Genomic DNA, 17443 nt, shown 5'->3' on the forward strand with positions numbered 1-17443 from the left:
CGTATATTGTTTCTTAAATTATTGTCTTCGTGTGCTATGAAAGAGGTATCATGTTTTAAACGTTTATCGGCGTTATATGTAACAAATATGAAAGTTTGTTCTAAAGCGTTTATATTGTTTTGGCTTTATTTTCTTTCAGAGTTTAACAGCTTCTAAAAGCATTTAAAATCTATGAAACTCTATTGTAAGTTAAATAACTAGAGGAAAGAATAACTGCCAAACATTTTGTATATAATGGAAGCTTGTTAGTAACGTATATATAATTCATATGTATATATATATATATATACACACAAATATATGTATATATAAATAAATTTTGCTTGTTCACATAAAAAACTTGTCACATTTATCTCTCGCAGACAAATTCGTTATTTAATCACATGATATACATAAATAGCAGCAGTACTTACAAATTCAATTTCGATTGCAGGAAACTCTCGTTCAATTTTTATCACTGAATGCATTAGCTTTATTGAGTTGAAATGCAAACAAATCTCAACAACTGTATATATATATAGATGAAGGTATACGCATAAATAACGCACTGAAATATATAACATACATGAATGAGAAATCCGGATAAATTATGTGCTCATTTATATGTCATACGGTGTAGTATAAATCATAATTGAACCAATCATAAAGTGTAATGACTTATAAGATATTCAAGATGACCTATCATAGATAGTTTTTATGACGGCTTGTCACGTGCATATTTTACTATATACCTCCTGACAATATATATATATCATATTCTGTCTGTACAGTCGGAATTTCAAAAGGAAGAAAAAAAAAATGCAACTACCTCCACAGTTATTTTTAAGATGCAACGTTTTCTAGACACGACGGTTGGAAAGGAATGGATTGGCCAGTTTCTCATATACATTGAATTATCATCTATATCGAATAGACATGACAGGATTCCAGCTTTTAAAGCCTTAGCTCTATAACAACGTTTCTGTAATCATATTTAGATCCATAATATACACTGAGTATATATGTCAGGATTCCATTCTCGAATATATTTCGATTATATTTTTATGATAGCCATGTTTAGGTTGACACTTTATATTGCAAGACATGTAAATAATAGAGTTTCTTAATGGCTTGCATAATAGCTATTCTGAATTCATAACTAGATTTTTTAATTCAGATCGGTTTGATCGTTGATTGTTTGTAATCAAGCACAAAGCTACACAATGTGCTATCTGTGCTCTGCCCTGGTTTCTAGCGTTGTAAGTCCGCTGTGCCACTGGGGGGGGGGGGGGAATTCAGAACGGACATAGATTTTAGTTTTCTAACTTAATACCACATTATCTTATTTCGATTTACAATTAGATTTGTTGCCTTTAACATCATTTCTGTGACCACATTTAGATCTTAATATATACGTTGTGAAATTATAATTGGATTTTAAATGTATATTAATCAGATATTTTAGGATTACAGTTTTTAATTTAATTCTCTAACACGGCCTGACACTTCATGGATACAGTTTTAACTTATTTCTAAAATTTCTTTAAATGGTTTAGTTTTCATTTCCGTTTTTCTTTTACATAAAAATCAGATCGATTTCAAGCTGGTACACGTGTAAATAACATGAAACATTGTAGTTTTAAATAATTTACTTTTAGTGTTGAATAAACGACATCAGTTTGTTTTGTCTTGAAGCTGTTATATATTCTTACATGGCCAGGTGGTTAAGGCGCTCGATTCGCAATCTACGAGTCGCGGGTTCGAATCCCCGTCACACCAAACATGCTCGCCCTTTCAGCCGTGGGGGCGTTATAATGTGACGGTCAATCCCACTATTCGTTGGTAAAAGAGTAGCCCAAGAGTTGGCGGTGGGTGATGATGAATAGCTGCCTTCCCTCTAGTCTTACACTGCTAAATTAGGGACGGCTAGCCCTCATGTAGCTTTGGGCGAAATTAAAACAAATATATATATATTCTTAACAGACATTATGTCTTGCAGAAATATGCACTTCGTATGAACCATGTATTTATTTCCCACTAGTCTTTCACTGCAAGTCTAATAAAACGCTTTTTTCGCTGCGCGTATTTAGTTCTGTGTAACTTCCGTGTACAAATAAGTAGTTTTTAAAATAGATGCCATGTAATGAACAGAATATTAAAACCTGTCACTTAGTAAAGCAAGTGCCTTACCGGAAGTATAGTTTTCTTTTATGCTTTGTAAGACTTTTGAAGAAAAAAAATATATCTGCTTTTGCCCTCTTCTCTATAATACGATGGATTCAGCGGTAACCTTGAAGGTTTATAATGCTAGAATACGAGGCTAGATTCCCGCACCAAACACAGCGCAGGTAGTCTATTGTGCGGATTTGCGTTAAAACAAAATAGTAAGTACCTACATTATGAGAACAAAATTGTTTACTTGTATCTTAGGGATACAGTCTTTGCGTTTTTGTTACAATGGCTTCTAAACTTTCATTACGTTACAGTACGCGGGAATATCACGACAGCGTGACACGAGCTCGAAGATTGAACACATTCAGAAATAAAAGTTAATAAATCAGTTAACATAATCTTAGAACACTCTGTACTTTAGATAATTTTTATACATTGCCTATAAGGATAATTGTATATGTATAATTTTAATTGATGTCAACACAATTTGAACTTCAGCGACTTCCTTTTATGTATACTTAATAAAAAGAGTTTTTCTGTGTTAAAAAAATTCCAAAGAATATATTTATATATATTGTCCATTCTATGAGAAAGACTCTGTCTCTTTGTAACTCAGCTGAAAATAGTGTGTAAATCTGATCAAAATGATGACGTAACTCAGCTGAAAACAGTGTGTAAATCTGATCAAAATTATGATGTAACTCAGCTGAAAACAGTGTGTAAATCTGATCAAAATTATGATGTAACTCAGCTGAAAACAGTGTGTAAATCTGATCAAAATGATGACGTAACTCAGCTGAAAACAGTGTGTAAATCTGATCAAAATTATGATGTAACTCAGCTGAAAACAGTGTGTAAATCTGATCAAAATTATCACGTAACTCCGCTGAAAACAGTCTGTAAATCTGATCAAAGTTATGAAATTCTCGCTCTTTGAAGCTTTTGGTTGTTTTTTCATAGGATTATTGTTGTTATGGAGAAATGTGTTAGAAGAGTCATGACAAAAAAGTGTCAAAGGTTAAACAACCACAATATTGATCAAGTAGACACCCTGATATTATTTAGGTATTGTTGATGTTGTTTATTTTACTTTTTTGGCCATTTTTATTTAAATTTTTTTCGTTTATGTGTGTGTTATGACGCGTAACAACACAATAGCCTATCTGCGCTCTGCCAACCAGGGGGATCGAGCCTCTGAACTATAAGTTCGTAAACTTAGCGCTGATCCATTGGGGTCTTTTATTTAAGCAAAATTCACAGATGTGGGTACGTATTGGTTAAGTTTTAAAATTACAAAGATAATTTCCGCGAACCTTATGATACACACAAGTTAGACCCTCAGATAAGATAGATACCATTGATTAAAACTAGAAATTTATTTCCATTAACCAATATACAACCACAGTTTTGGGAATTCTAGTTTCAACTAAGAGATGTTTTACATAACTAAACAATTTGTATAGAACATTCATTTTAATTACAGAACTTTCTTTGTAAAAAACCTACATTTGTAACACTTGTTCCTAACGCAAGAGATTTGACTATGGAATGACTGTATTAAGAGCATAGTCAAGTGACGATGAGATTAGGCATCCATTCATCTGAAATATTTGACCTTGTACAAGGTCATGATCGCACACACGCACAAACATGATGAAACCAAGGCCGTCCCCCTCTCTCTTTTTTAACTCGGTCCGCTTCTACTTGTTTTTGTTGTGTTCTTCAAGCTAGTCGTGTTTTATTGGCGCTAAATTGCCGATGTTTACGACTGTTTCAAAAGGCAAAAATCACTAAAGATCTTTATATTTGTTTTAGGATATTGTGAGGTTTTTTCCTCCCCCTGAAAATATTTCTGTGGGCGCCCATGCACGAATCATCAAATTCACAGTCTGAACACACTATATAATCACTTGGCCACGTCCGGCTCTAGAGTTTTCTAATCTTATCAAAAGTTTCGGATGCAAAAAATAAAATAAGTTAAAATAATTAATAATAAGGAAGCGTTTAAAGATTTCACGTTGAATATACTGTGCATAAAAGAGTTCTAAATCCATCTATACCATAACTGGTGAAAAGTTATTTTCTTCAGCTTTTTTGTTAAGATTTCGGTGAATAATGAACAACTTTTTTCAGATTTAAGTGTTAACTTTATACGCTATCACGTGACTTTTTATGTCAGGATATCAAAAGATTGAACTTTTTTCCATAATTTAATTTTTCCTGGTGTAACATAACACAAAGTCCTTCTCAACTACAACCACATATTTCCATCCAGTTATAAGTCAGGAATGCAAGTGAAAAATACCATAGTTGTAGATATTACTAAAAAGACGGCAAATAACTCGGTAGCCTACCTGGCGGATGTTCACATTAGTAAGCGTGTAATAAAGAATTATGGTTAGAGCTGTAAGAAATGATATAAAAAGCAGGCAATGGAACAAGTAAATCTGCATAATATAAATAATGTATATGAACAAAAAAAGGCAGTAATAAAAACAGTTAAAAATACTTGTTTTTAAAAAACAAATTCCTGAGTCCTTTGGAATATAAAGTAATAAATAAGGATTTGGAGATTTAAAGTATTATAAACTAAACTTTTTTTTTGTAACAGAATTCATAGAATTCATTTAAATACATCGCTCAAAAGCACAGCAACTAGTTGTTACTGGGGGCCTGTCCCCCAGTGGCTCAGCTATAAGACTGAAAGCTTTTAATACTAAAAACATGGTTTATACACTCGTGGTGGGCACAGCACAGATAGTCCAACATGTAGCATTGCAATTAACAACAAAGAAGCAAACAAAACCAAACGCATTATGATTTTTCTTGAAGACAAACCATTAAAATCAGTTGGAGCGTCACAGTCACAGGAAGACCACCAGGAAACTGCTTGGGAGGAAACCAGGATACCAGATTACAGGCCACAGATGGAGATTTTCAAAAACAAAATATCATGCAGGAATCTTTGCTTTGGTGAATTTCTGGAGTCACTGCGAACCTAAAGAAGGCAGTGGGTGAGTAAAATACAGCCAACTCAACTACTGCTATTCTCTTCCCTTATGTATATCACTATTAACTGTACTAAATATAAGATGCATTAAATGATTCCCTGTTTTTTCAGTACAACAACATAAACTTTTATGTCATCCTCCTTACTGGCGGTTGTGAGATCACCCTTAAGTTAAGTAACCATTTGTAAGTTCGTAAATACATGTACCACATTAACTCCATTTAATTCAGAGATTAGATTACACTTGAAATAGATAAAAGAATATATAAAAATTTTAACTCAATATTAAGAATAATATATTATTTTACATTCTGATAAACTATCTCAAAATACTACTCATTAAACTTATTATAACATATTGTTGACGGAAAAATATAGTCATTACAAACCTCAAAGTGTATTTAACTCTTTATATTAGTGGCTAACATTCTTTTTTGAATTGCTTGGTTCATAGGAAATGTTTAAAATAGTTACGAGATGAATATTAATAGTCAAGAGATTTAACGTTACAATACAATCTACAGTAATTGTAAGCTGGTTACACTACTTTTAATAAAGTAAAACATAAAAATCTGAATATTAGATTAATTTTATTCCTTACCTGTTTCATATATAAAACATAAAAATCCAAACAATAAATATGAAAACAGATCTGTGTACATGTTACATACTTAACCTTCAATATGTATAGGACGATTGTCAAATTAAAAAGCAGTGATTAGCATCTTCGAAATTAAAATACAGAGTCATTAAAATCTACAAGTTCAAGATATGTTTTATTAGTATAGAGGGAAAATAGGACCTCATCTATAATAATCATAAATACGAGATGTAATTTACTAATTATAGTAAAATGGATAGGACCATATCTATAATAATTACAAGTATATTTTACTAATTATAGTAAAATGGATAGGACCATATCTATAATAATTACAAGTATATTTTACTAATTATAGTAAAATGGATAGGACTATATCTATAATAATTACAAGTATATTTTACTAATTATAGTAAAATGGATAGGACTATATCTATAATAATTACAAGTATATTTTACTAACTATAATAAATAGGATAAGACCATATCTACAATAATTACAAGATGTATTTTACTAATTATAGTAAAATGGATAGGACTATATCTATAATAATTACAAGATGTATTTTACTAACTATAATAAATAGGATAAGACCATATCTACAATAATTACAAGATGCAATTTACTAATTATAGTAAAATGGATAGGACTATATCTATAATAATTACAATAAACATCCTATTAGATTAAATATGTACACACCAGCGCCTAATCTACAACAATAGTCAGATGCATCTTACTAGACAGAAGTAAGATTAGGAACATATCTACAACAATTACACATTACTAAACAAAAGAAGTAAGATTGGGAACACATCTACAACAATTACACATTACTAAACAAAAGAAGTAAGATTAGGAACATGTCTACAACAATTACACATTACTAAACAAAAGAAGTAAGATTAGGAACATATCTACAACAATTACACATTACTAAACAAAAGAAGTAAGATTAGGAACATATCTACAACAATTACACATTACTAAACAAAAGAAGTAAGATTAGGATCAAATCTACAACAATTAAAAATTACACCCTACTAGGGAGAAGAAGTAAAATTATGGATTTATCTAAACGATTATAGATATCTACAACTACAAAAAATATATCTTACTAGACAGATGGATTGGTATAAGAGTCACGTTTAGAATAATTATCGGATAAGTATTACAAGAAGAAAGACTAGAGTACACGATAATATCAAGATACGGGTATCTCACAAGTCACAAGAAAAATACTAGGGTCAAGTCTACGTCAGTTACCAAATATATATATTACTAAACAGAGATGATAAGACTAGAATTCAAATACATATTGAGTTTAGTCAAATAGTTAAGGCTTGAAGATATTAGACTCCGGAACAATAACCGCCATGTTGTAGAATGTCTTACTTATAGGCTTCGCAGGCACTAGATATAACAGATATAGCGTGGTTGACATATTGTTATACATTCTTCTTTACTTTCCCTCATAAGTTCTTAGAATTACACATTTATTGAGCTATACCAATTACATCTGTGGATCAGAGGAAATGCACAATGTTCATTAATAACACGTGGGATGAAGAGTATTCTGCCTCCCAAGGCCAATAACGCGTCTAAATGCCACTGAGGAGGAAGTAGTGAGTCACCCATTAGTTTGGAACAGTCCCCTGTAGAGGAAGAAATGCACATACCGAGAGTCAATGTACTGTTAAACCGCTGCCTGAAAAGGAAAGAATTTTAAAATATAGATAACAAAACAGACTTTTAGTTCTAAGTATTCTTCAAAATACGGAACGTGGGAGTTGTACAATAAACAATTAAGTCTCCATGCACTGCATATATAAGTACATCTTATTATGCAAAGTCTTGGGTTTCGTGCTAAAGCGTACGGTCGGCACGTACCGTACATCTTTGGAACCAGAATGAAGTTTAAATAATAATTGTTTTCGGAATTCAAATAAAAACTTTTTGTTTTATATTCAAGACAGTAACTAGTGGTGTTATATAAATCAGAAAAGAGGAGAAGCCGATTGTACTGTTGGATGCAATATAAAGAGGTGCATATAGTGGTTGAAATATTCGGATCATTTTGTAGAAGAAATAAAACAAAATAAAACATGACTGTTACACAAATCTGTGAAGCTAATTACAAAACTTGAAGCTGTAGTAAAAGTGTCAAATCCACTCCAAATATCTAAAAAGGGGCTCATCGGAAATCGAGCTCCTTATTCTTGCTTCACGTTTCATTCCGCAACGCAAGAGAATACACAACAAAAGGAAAGAAAACGGCACAATATAACAAGCAACAACAGCGAATAAGCATACAAAAATATGTAACAATAAATTATATCATGTTCTACAAAGCCAATAAAATTTATCAAAATAACAACAACAAAAACATAGTTTTCACCATACAATCGTGTAAGAAAATTTCCGAAAACAAAATGTGACCTTATGCGTTAAATAATTTCAACAATATACAATTTTACAGAATTTTACAACAGCTTTCTTTCATATAAGTAAGAAACATAACTTTAGTAATTTACTAAAGTGTGTGTCTGATCATTAAAACAAACTATGAGTGTTTGTTGTTAATGATAATTTTCATTACGAAGCAAAAGAATAGGCTATCTGCTCTCTGTCGACCGTGGGGAATAGAACCCCATATTTTAGCGTTATAAGTCTGCAAATGTACTGCTGACTCACCGGGGTGCAGTTATGAGTTAAGTAAATAAGAATGAAATAATATTTCAACCACTCTATGTCTACTACATCCAGTGCTAACGAGGCCTTCAGTTCAATACCAGCGCTGATCAGGCCGGCTGAGATATGAAAGATACAGTAGTGATCGGAACGTTATTATATATTACTTCAACAACAACGTTCTTTGTGTGAATTAGATTAAGTTAGTGAACCGTAATTATTACAATTAATATTTAAGTTATTACACATCAGAATTGGGTTTATGATTTTTATTAAAATCAAATTATTTACTTATTTGAATACTAAATTGTTGATTATTAATTTATTTATTCAACGTTAATTTACATAACACATCATTAGGAAGAATAGAGAACCAATAAGCTAGTCTTTTTTTTGGTCCTGGAGCGGATCAACAGACCACAGCGTCAACGATAGTTATCATTGTAGTTGTTTTTAATGTATGCTGCACGTGTGTTCGTGTCAGAAACAAATATTGATTTAAGTGCTCGAAGTATGACGAGTAGGTCTATGAGCCGCAACGTACAAAATATAGTAACAGACGAATCATATTGCGAAGCTCTTTTTTTTAATAGAGAAATTCTGACAGTGTAAAATCATTGAATTACTTGCCTTTCGGCTGATCGTCGTACCCTTTATTAATCAATATGTTTTGGCAGGCTCATTCTTGTTTTGAACTGGATACAAAACTTTAATAATCATGTTCTCAATGGAAATGGTAAGTTATAAGTCTTGTAGGCATTTCTTTAAGTCATTTTCAACTTTGGGCATTGAAAGAACAGTCGTTTTATTAGGCAACCGCAAAATCACCTACAGAAGTTGTATGTTAGAAATACGTTTAGCAACTTTGGGCATTGAAATAACAGTCGTTTTATTAGGCAACCGCAAAATCACCTACAGAAGTTGTATGTTAGAAATACGTTTAGCAACTTTGGGCATTGAAATAACAGTCGTTTTATTAGGCAACCGCAAAATCACCTACAGAAGTTGTATGTTAGAAATACGTTTAGCAGCTTTGATTCGTCACTTGGCAAAAGTAAAAAACTTAAACAGAACAGAAAGGGAATCTACTTAGAGAACCGATATCGCTATGTTTTTTTAAGACTACCGGTCATTCGAGTTCCTAGAAAATGGCAGCGGAACAAACTAAAGACACAGTTAAAGAGACAACTGAAACAAAGGTTTTCTGCTTAAGGCAAATCTTTATAAATTGTGCCTGATTCTGTAAATAAATGATTTATTTCGCGATTTGTTTTATTATTTTCTAAACGATATAAGAGTCTAGTAATATCGAAGCTATCTTAATACTTATAAAATTGTCGAGCGTAGTCTAATAGTTAGAGTGTCGGGCTGCGGATCTGAGGGTCTAAGGTTTGAGATGTGATGCAGCTGAACACATTCTGCACTTTTAGCTGTGGGCGCGTTATATAAGTGACAATCAGTCGCGTTATCCGGTTCAAAGAAATAGACAAAATTTTTATGGTAGTGGATAACTTTGACTGGCAGCCTGCTCTCTGATCAATACTTTAAAATTTTGAGCGGTTGAAATTGAATCTTGAAAGTTTAGCCAACGTACAAATAAGGTGGATGTAAAGGTTGAAAATTCTTGTTGGAACTTAAAACTTTCTTCTCGTTCTTCCCTACCGATCTAACGAAATTCACAGCGTTAGTAATGTATCTGTTGCTGTGTTTATCTAAACGCATTCTTTCTGTTTATAGGAACTGGAATGAAACAAACCCAGTGAGTATTTGCTTTAACTTTTCTTTGTTTAGTCATTTATGTGTGACATTACTGAGATAATTCTATTTGAAATATTTATTTCTCTCTGTTAATAAAAGTTGAGGATTTAGGAAATTGTAGGTTTGATATATATATATATATGTGTGTGTGTGTGTGTGTGTATGTATTTCTCCTTTCGTTTTTTCTTTTCTTGTGAACAGTTTGTTTTATATAAAGTCAAATACACGTTTTAAAATATAAATAAAATACAATTTCAAATTCGAAAATATATATAAATAAGGTTCTTCTAGTTCCTAATAGTAATATATGAAGTTTTTCCTCCTTAATTCACTGAAGTTATTCGTTTGTTCCAATCGTGAATACAGTCGAATTTTCAAAATGTCACAACATTTTTGAATATTCAAAACAAGTCACAAATAATGATGAATTTACCTGTATAAAGACAGTAAGTCTCAAATAAAAACAACACTATTTTGATAGAATCGAACCTTGAGTTTCTTATTAAAGAATAATGCGTCTATGGTTAGATAATTTGCCTACATCCAGTATTTGTTTGTTTGAAGTTAAGAACAAAGCTGCACAATGGGTAATCTGTGCTCTGCCCACCACAGGTATCGAAACCCGGTTTCTAGCGTTGTAAGTCTGCAGACAAACCGCTGTGTTACTGGGGGCCTTATAGACAGTAAAAAGTTCGTCACTAAAGGCAAATATAACTTATATACAAAGATGCGGTTCCTGCACACATTCAGTAAATAAACTCACAGAAAATGCTGTAACTACTGAAGTCATTAAGTAACAACAACAAAACATAAATGCAAATAACATATTAGCAAGATAATTTTCTTATAACTTATAATGTAGCCAAGATGCGGCATAATTTAAGATCAATTCAAAGCGTCGAAACCCGTATAAACAAAAAAAGTCATTATTTATACTTCCAAAGAGATATCTGACATTGAAAATTAAGATCTACACAATTTAATTAAAGTTTTCTATGCATTATACAATTGTTTTCAAAATTGCTGAATAAAGAAATCTGAAATAAAATTGTACATTCAAATAGAAATTTAGATGAGTTCAATAAATTTTCAACGTACGGTTGGTTAGAGAAAATTCTAGGTTTATCTAGTTTATCTTTTTTGGTTGAATTCAGCCAAAAGGTAAGTACCACAATAACCTGGCACCCAGTACAATATTACTGCGCGAACAAGTGTAGTTAGTTGTTCAGGTGTAGTCTGGTTTCTAAGGGTTAAACAAAAAAAAACCTTTAATTGGTTATTCACGAAACGTTCCTGTTTACATAACTAAAAATAGAGATTAATTTTTATTATATTTTTAAAAAACATACCATTCAGACCACTAGGCAAGCAACTACATATATAATGTAAACTTGAGGACGTGACAAACAAATTAAACAGCCTATTCAATTTAAAGTATGGAAATCTTAGCATAATTTGCTACACTAAATAACGAGGCTTTGGTATGCTCTGTCCAACGGCTCATTTACTTACTCTTTTATGCAGTTAATGATAATTCCTGGTGAGCAAGCAATTCAATCATCTGTGTTTTTTCTTAACTTTTGGCTTAAGTCTGTTGTTTATTTGTTGTTGTTGTCTTACATTTAGTCTGATTTTTTTATCGTAATTTACACTCTTAAGTAAATCCAGAGATATTATAATTAACTTACTGAAAGGACATCAGACAGGCTTATGCATTAAAGGCCTCGGAACGTCTCCGAAATAATCCTGATACTTCATAAATCATAAAGTGTTCACTTTCTTTTCTTCTTTTTTTTCTGGATTTTCTGCTTGGGTATGTTTCCTGCATACAATTTTGCGATTATTATATTATACCTGTTGAAGCGGCATGACAAAAAAAATCTAACGTTTATATTAATTTAATCAAAATCACGCTACAATACAAATGGAGATATTAGGCTTATGGTACTAAATATAGAATGTCTAAAAAATTTTACAAAAAAATTACATCATCTATAATTATTGAGGTCATATAACTTGGTTTTAGAACAAATAGCTTAATGTGCGTCTTATTCTCGAAGAAATAGATTCATTATGATGTTGTTTAATGATCAATAAACAGTATATTTTAAGCAATGCTATTAATTAAAATATTCGAAACTAAAAATAGGTATCTAAGACCTTTAATGAGATGATTCGTTTTCTCTACATAATTTGAAATATGAGAGATTTTGGGTAAAAACATACGAGCCCGTCTTCGTTTTATAGTATAGTTTATATATAAATAATACGCTTGCGTTTGTCTGTCCGAAACGTTTCTCGCAAATTTCTCGATCAAACGCTACAAATCTCATATTGTTAGAAAGGCCTTTGTCCGAGGAGTCCAGATTGCATATTGTTTTTTTCTATTCAGAATCATCTTACCTGTTTTTTGCTTAGTCAAACTTTTTAATGCAATGAGTATGCTACACGATAGCACAATGTCGTTGTCATCACGTGACGACAGGCTTTGATTTCAATTTGAGTTTTTTATTTGCAAAGTATTTAACACAAATAACACTTAACCAGCGTGTAATGTCCTAAAAAAATTAGCATTACACTAAATACAATTTCTATGAGCTTTCTCGACTTATTTAGGTCTAAAATACGTATGTACAGTTCATTCAAAACCATATGTTTATCACTTTGTGAACACGCATTCAGACGTTTATGTATAATCAGCTAAGTTTGCCTTTATTACAACTTTACATTTTCTTTCTTTGCAATAATTCAGCATAGGTTCGTTTCATAGACTGCTATAAACACCATTTAACGACTTCTTTCTTTACTACGGGTTTTATTCTTTGTTTTAGTGAGTTTATTTCAACACGTAAAACTAGTTCATACAATGAACGCACATAACTGTTTCATACTATGTACACTATCATAAATACCATTACTTTACGTGTAGTTTTAATGAATAAAGTTATGCCTACGTAAATTTGTTTGTCTGGCCGCATAAGTTTTTTTTTTTTTTAAATAGACCAGGATTTATTGAACTAACACATAATTCCTGCAAGAAAGCGTAGCTTAAATGGCGTGCGTGAAAATGATAGAATAAGGAAGATTCAAGCGAAGGGCATGAAACTGCCGCAAATGTTTTACGGGTTGCGGCTAGTTTTAAAAATAAAATTATTTCTTTAAGAATGTAACCATAACATATTAGTATAAATATATACTATATCAACATTACTGTTTGTTTGTTTTGAATTTTGTGCAAAGCTACACGAGGGCTATCTGTGCTAGCCGTCCCTAAGTTAAGAGTGATAGACTAGAGGGAAAGCAGCTAGTCAACACCACCCACCGCCAACTCTTAGGCCACTCTTAGGCAGAAAATTTTAAGGGGACCAATAAATCAAAAAGCTGAAATTTATCTAAATTTTCAATAAAATGGGCATTAAAACAAGTGAAATCAAATATAATAGTATTTATAGAAATTATATTTATTTTTAATTACATGATACAAAACGTGTTTATTATATATAAAAGCTGAAAAATAAAATCTGATCAACATACCTAGATTTTTCAGGGGGTCAGCGTTCCCTTGGCTACGCCTCTCAATTTCCTCTTATTGCAACTCAATCGCCATAACCACTCGGCAAGCCAAGCTATTCGCAAACTGCCAGTTAAAGCTATAGAAGAAAAGGTCAACTTCATACCGAAACCAAAGCTATTAACGTCATGATCTGACCTGACGGTAATTATGTGCGGAGAAAATTATTTGTGACATGCCAAATTGTTTCATAAATAAACTATCAGTTACTTAAGGAAACATAGAAGTCAAAAAATTATGAGATTGGTCAATATCATATGGTTATATAAATTAATATGGAATAGGTATAGAACCCAATACTCTATGCAATTATTGTAACAAAGTTTTCGAAATGTTATTGTTTTTATTCTACTTTATTTCTGTTTATTGATTTTATCAAATCTCACACCTTTTTTTTTACCTACCAAAATTTGTATATCCACAAGTAAGACTAATTATCAGGCACTAACTCATTAAAGATTTACTATGGTATTGATTTTTGGTATTTTTCAACCTGAACAGCGCCTTATGAGAAACGTGGGCTAAAAAACCTGGTTAGAGACCTATAAGGTTCAGATACAGCTAACTTTGAACTACTGACCAGAATGAAAGCAGCCAGCTAGGAGCACCTGCAGTATCAAGGACTTTGTCCAGCCTTGAACTGAATAATAATATTAACTGCCATTCTTATAACTCACCAAGACCTTAAAGTGCGGCACGAACTAAGGACTTACGATCAACAGCCCGGTACGCTAACAGGACACACCACGCCCTGAAAATTTTTGACTACTATCAGCTTAAAGTGTATATATATACATTTTCTCGATTATCTTATGCAAACCTAAAGATATATTTATCTGTCATAAAAAATAACTTTTATCAATTAGATAAATAAATTGAAAATGTAATTAAAAGTTTTAATAATTAATCAAGATGTTTTTAGTTTCAAATGTATGTATATTCTGAATTAATTTTTTATACATATTCAGTCAATCAAACAAACGCTCTGATTGTTACAGCGCTGCGTCTTGATCTCAAAACGGAAGGACAGTACCCGGATGGTAGCACGGAAGGATGCAAAACGGAAGACAAAAGATGGAGAGACAAAATAAGAATTTGAGCTAATAAACTAAAACAAAAAGAGTTAAAGATGCTACAGAGGATTAAAATTGTAGCATCAGGTGATGGAGATTTTTAGAGCTAAAAGTGTAAAATCTTCATAAAAAAATATTAAAACTGAAATAGTTAATTAGCTACAGGTCAAACTAGACAGTAAAAATTCTTCAAACTTACTCTACAGATTATTCCATTACCCTGTCCCATAATCAACTCTTTTCTTATACATGGAGTGCAGTAGATACAGGGCTAGAGGAGGGGACTAATGGGTGAAACTGTGTATGACCCTCATCTACTTATAAAAAGCTAGATTCGTTTCGAACTATCCAAAGATTAGGGATGGTTTGTCTAATTATTTTCACCCGCTCTGTATACCAATCTAACATAAGATTTTGAACAAATTGTACCTGTATGCAAATTGCAGAACAATATATCACATCTTCATAGTCATTAGGTTGATGACCTAGCCATTTGTTAATAATTTTCCCGAAAGGGGGCCGAAGCCTGTTCTCTGTCTGTCAGTCAGTCAGTAGGCACTAAAATGCCTCACATAAAGGACGCTTAACGCGACAATTTATACTATCGTGACGTCAGTAAAGCATGCGCATGCCATGAATCACGAGAATAATTATGCACTCTGTAGGCTACAACACAGCATGACATAAGAACTTCAAAACCAAGAAATAAAAATATTTGTTACTTTTAATTTTGGTTTTATTTACTCTTGAAACAGAACACTTTCGGGGATCCTGCGAAAGTACATCTAGTTTGTTTTTGTTTTGTTTTCAAATTGAAAACTTCAAACAGTTTCGAAGAAAGTTGCGTTGCCGTTAATCCTTTGTAAAGACTTCTAGAAAAGCACGTGTCAAAACTCAGTGACAATGCAAGATCGTAGACTGCAATCAAAATGTTTATTTCTGGCTTGGGAGATGTTGTTGTATCAGATTAAATATATAAGATAAATAGAGCTTGAATAACCAAAAGAAAGTTACACTTTTTATTTTGAAACAGATGTAAGCGGTAACTGGTGACACTTTTACGCCCTAGACAAACATCTCTATATATTTAAGAGTAAGGCTCTTAGTGATAAAGAAATCACGTTTTTTTATGTTTAAAAATTAAAGTTTTGTATTCTATCGTATATTTTGCTCGAAACTGAAACATGCAACTTTGTGCTGAAATTTCATCAATAAACGTCCACACAGTATTTTTTTTAACTCTTAAATATTATTATTGCTATTATTATTATAGCAAAGCGAATGTTCTAGTATATACCCCACATTGGTAGCCAGTCTGTAGAAACAGCAGGTGCACGTGGCACGACTGTGCCCTTCGGGTTTCTCGTGTATCTGCTACTGGTAACATTTGGCAAGTAGGCTCAGCGAAGTGTGGCTACCAGATTTTGGACGAAAGAATTCCATCAGTTGTCCTCGGGCACATTTCTTATTGGTTATTACTGCATGGACTCTATGCGCTACCATATAACATCTGTACAATTACGCGGTGACAAGTGTAACCCCCTCTCTCATGACAGGTGGCGAAATTCTCTTGAACGTTAATCTTTTGTCCAGACACGCCTTCCTTTGTTTAATCATCCCACAAGCTATTCTTGTAACCTTCAGATCGGTTTGTACAAACTGCAGTGTTGGAGAACCCTTTTCTTTTGATATTTTATTTACTCTAAACGACGAATTGATTGGATGTATAGAAATATAACTATTTAAAGAACTTGGTACACGTTTATATTTTGTGTTCTTTGAATTTTTTTAAAGACAGAGCATAAGAATAGCATACTGAAATGAAAAAGATATAGCTGATATATTTCATATTATCGTTTAGTATAAAGGTCGAATAGGATTACTCTTTCTTTAATCTGTTTCATATTGGAAGCCATTACAAAAGCACAACAATATATATATATATATATTTAAATTTATTCTGAAATATTCAAAGAATAAGGAAAATTTTTCCCATGCCATTCAGTTTTTATTTCTAAGAACTTATGAATGAAAGTAGTGAAAAATGTATAAAAAATAAGTCAAACACAGTATATCTGTTATATCCAGTGCCGATGAGGCCTTTCGTCAGTACCAGAGCTCATCAAGCCAGCTGAGATACGATAGACACAATAATGGTTGAGGCGCTATTTAGATTATTACATTGCATAAACAACACTGTTATGGTGTGTATTATATTAAGTTGGCGAAGTGATTAGGAGGTAAAAATGCCTATTCCACATTTTTTTAAATGACCCTTTATGTATGGAATTACTTATTTTCACCCCTCCCGCCACCTTAGGGCTTGTTAGGTTTCATGCTCCCCCCTATCTCAGGACTTGTAAGGTTTTATGCTCCCCCTATCTCAGGACTTGTTAGGTTTTATGCTCCCCCTATCTCAGGACTTGTTAGGTTTTATGCTCCCCCTATCTCAGGACTTGTAAGGTTTTATGCTCCCCCTATCTCAGGACTTGTAAGGTTTTATGCTCCCCCTATCTCAGGACTTGTAAGGCTCCATACGAAAGTAATTAAATATTTGAGCTCCAATATCTAAACATCTGTACTTTGT

At 32.4% G+C, this 17443-nt stretch overlaps 1 protein-coding gene and 1 long non-coding RNA gene across 2 annotated transcripts in view; one reads left to right on the top strand and one right to left on the bottom strand.

Moving 5' to 3' along the window:
* The window catches only part of LOC111087619, a 33283-nt gene that overhangs the window by 6151 nt on the left and 9689 nt on the right, over positions 1 to 17443 (bottom strand). Inside the window, exons 2-3 of the long non-coding RNA XR_002612282.1 lie at positions 11901 to 12034; positions 4990 to 5149 (exon numbers count right to left, since the gene is read on the bottom strand). This is a non-coding gene — a long non-coding RNA (uncharacterized LOC111087619). The remainder of the gene's footprint in view (positions 1 to 4989; positions 5150 to 11900; positions 12035 to 17443) is intronic.
* The window catches only part of LOC106466350 (G1/S-specific cyclin-D2-like), a 54998-nt gene continuing 42616 nt past the window's right edge, over positions 5062 to 17443 (top strand). Inside the window, exon 1 of the transcript XR_002612281.1 lies at positions 5062 to 5165. The gene's annotated coding sequence lies outside the window, so the exon portion shown is untranslated. The remainder of the gene's footprint in view (positions 5166 to 17443) is intronic.

The sequence above is a fragment of the Limulus polyphemus genome, unplaced genomic scaffold, assembly GCF_000517525.1.
Source record: "Limulus polyphemus unplaced genomic scaffold, Limulus_polyphemus-2.1.2 Scaffold73, whole genome shotgun sequence".
Taxonomy (NCBI): domain Eukaryota; kingdom Metazoa; phylum Arthropoda; class Merostomata; order Xiphosura; family Limulidae; genus Limulus; species Limulus polyphemus.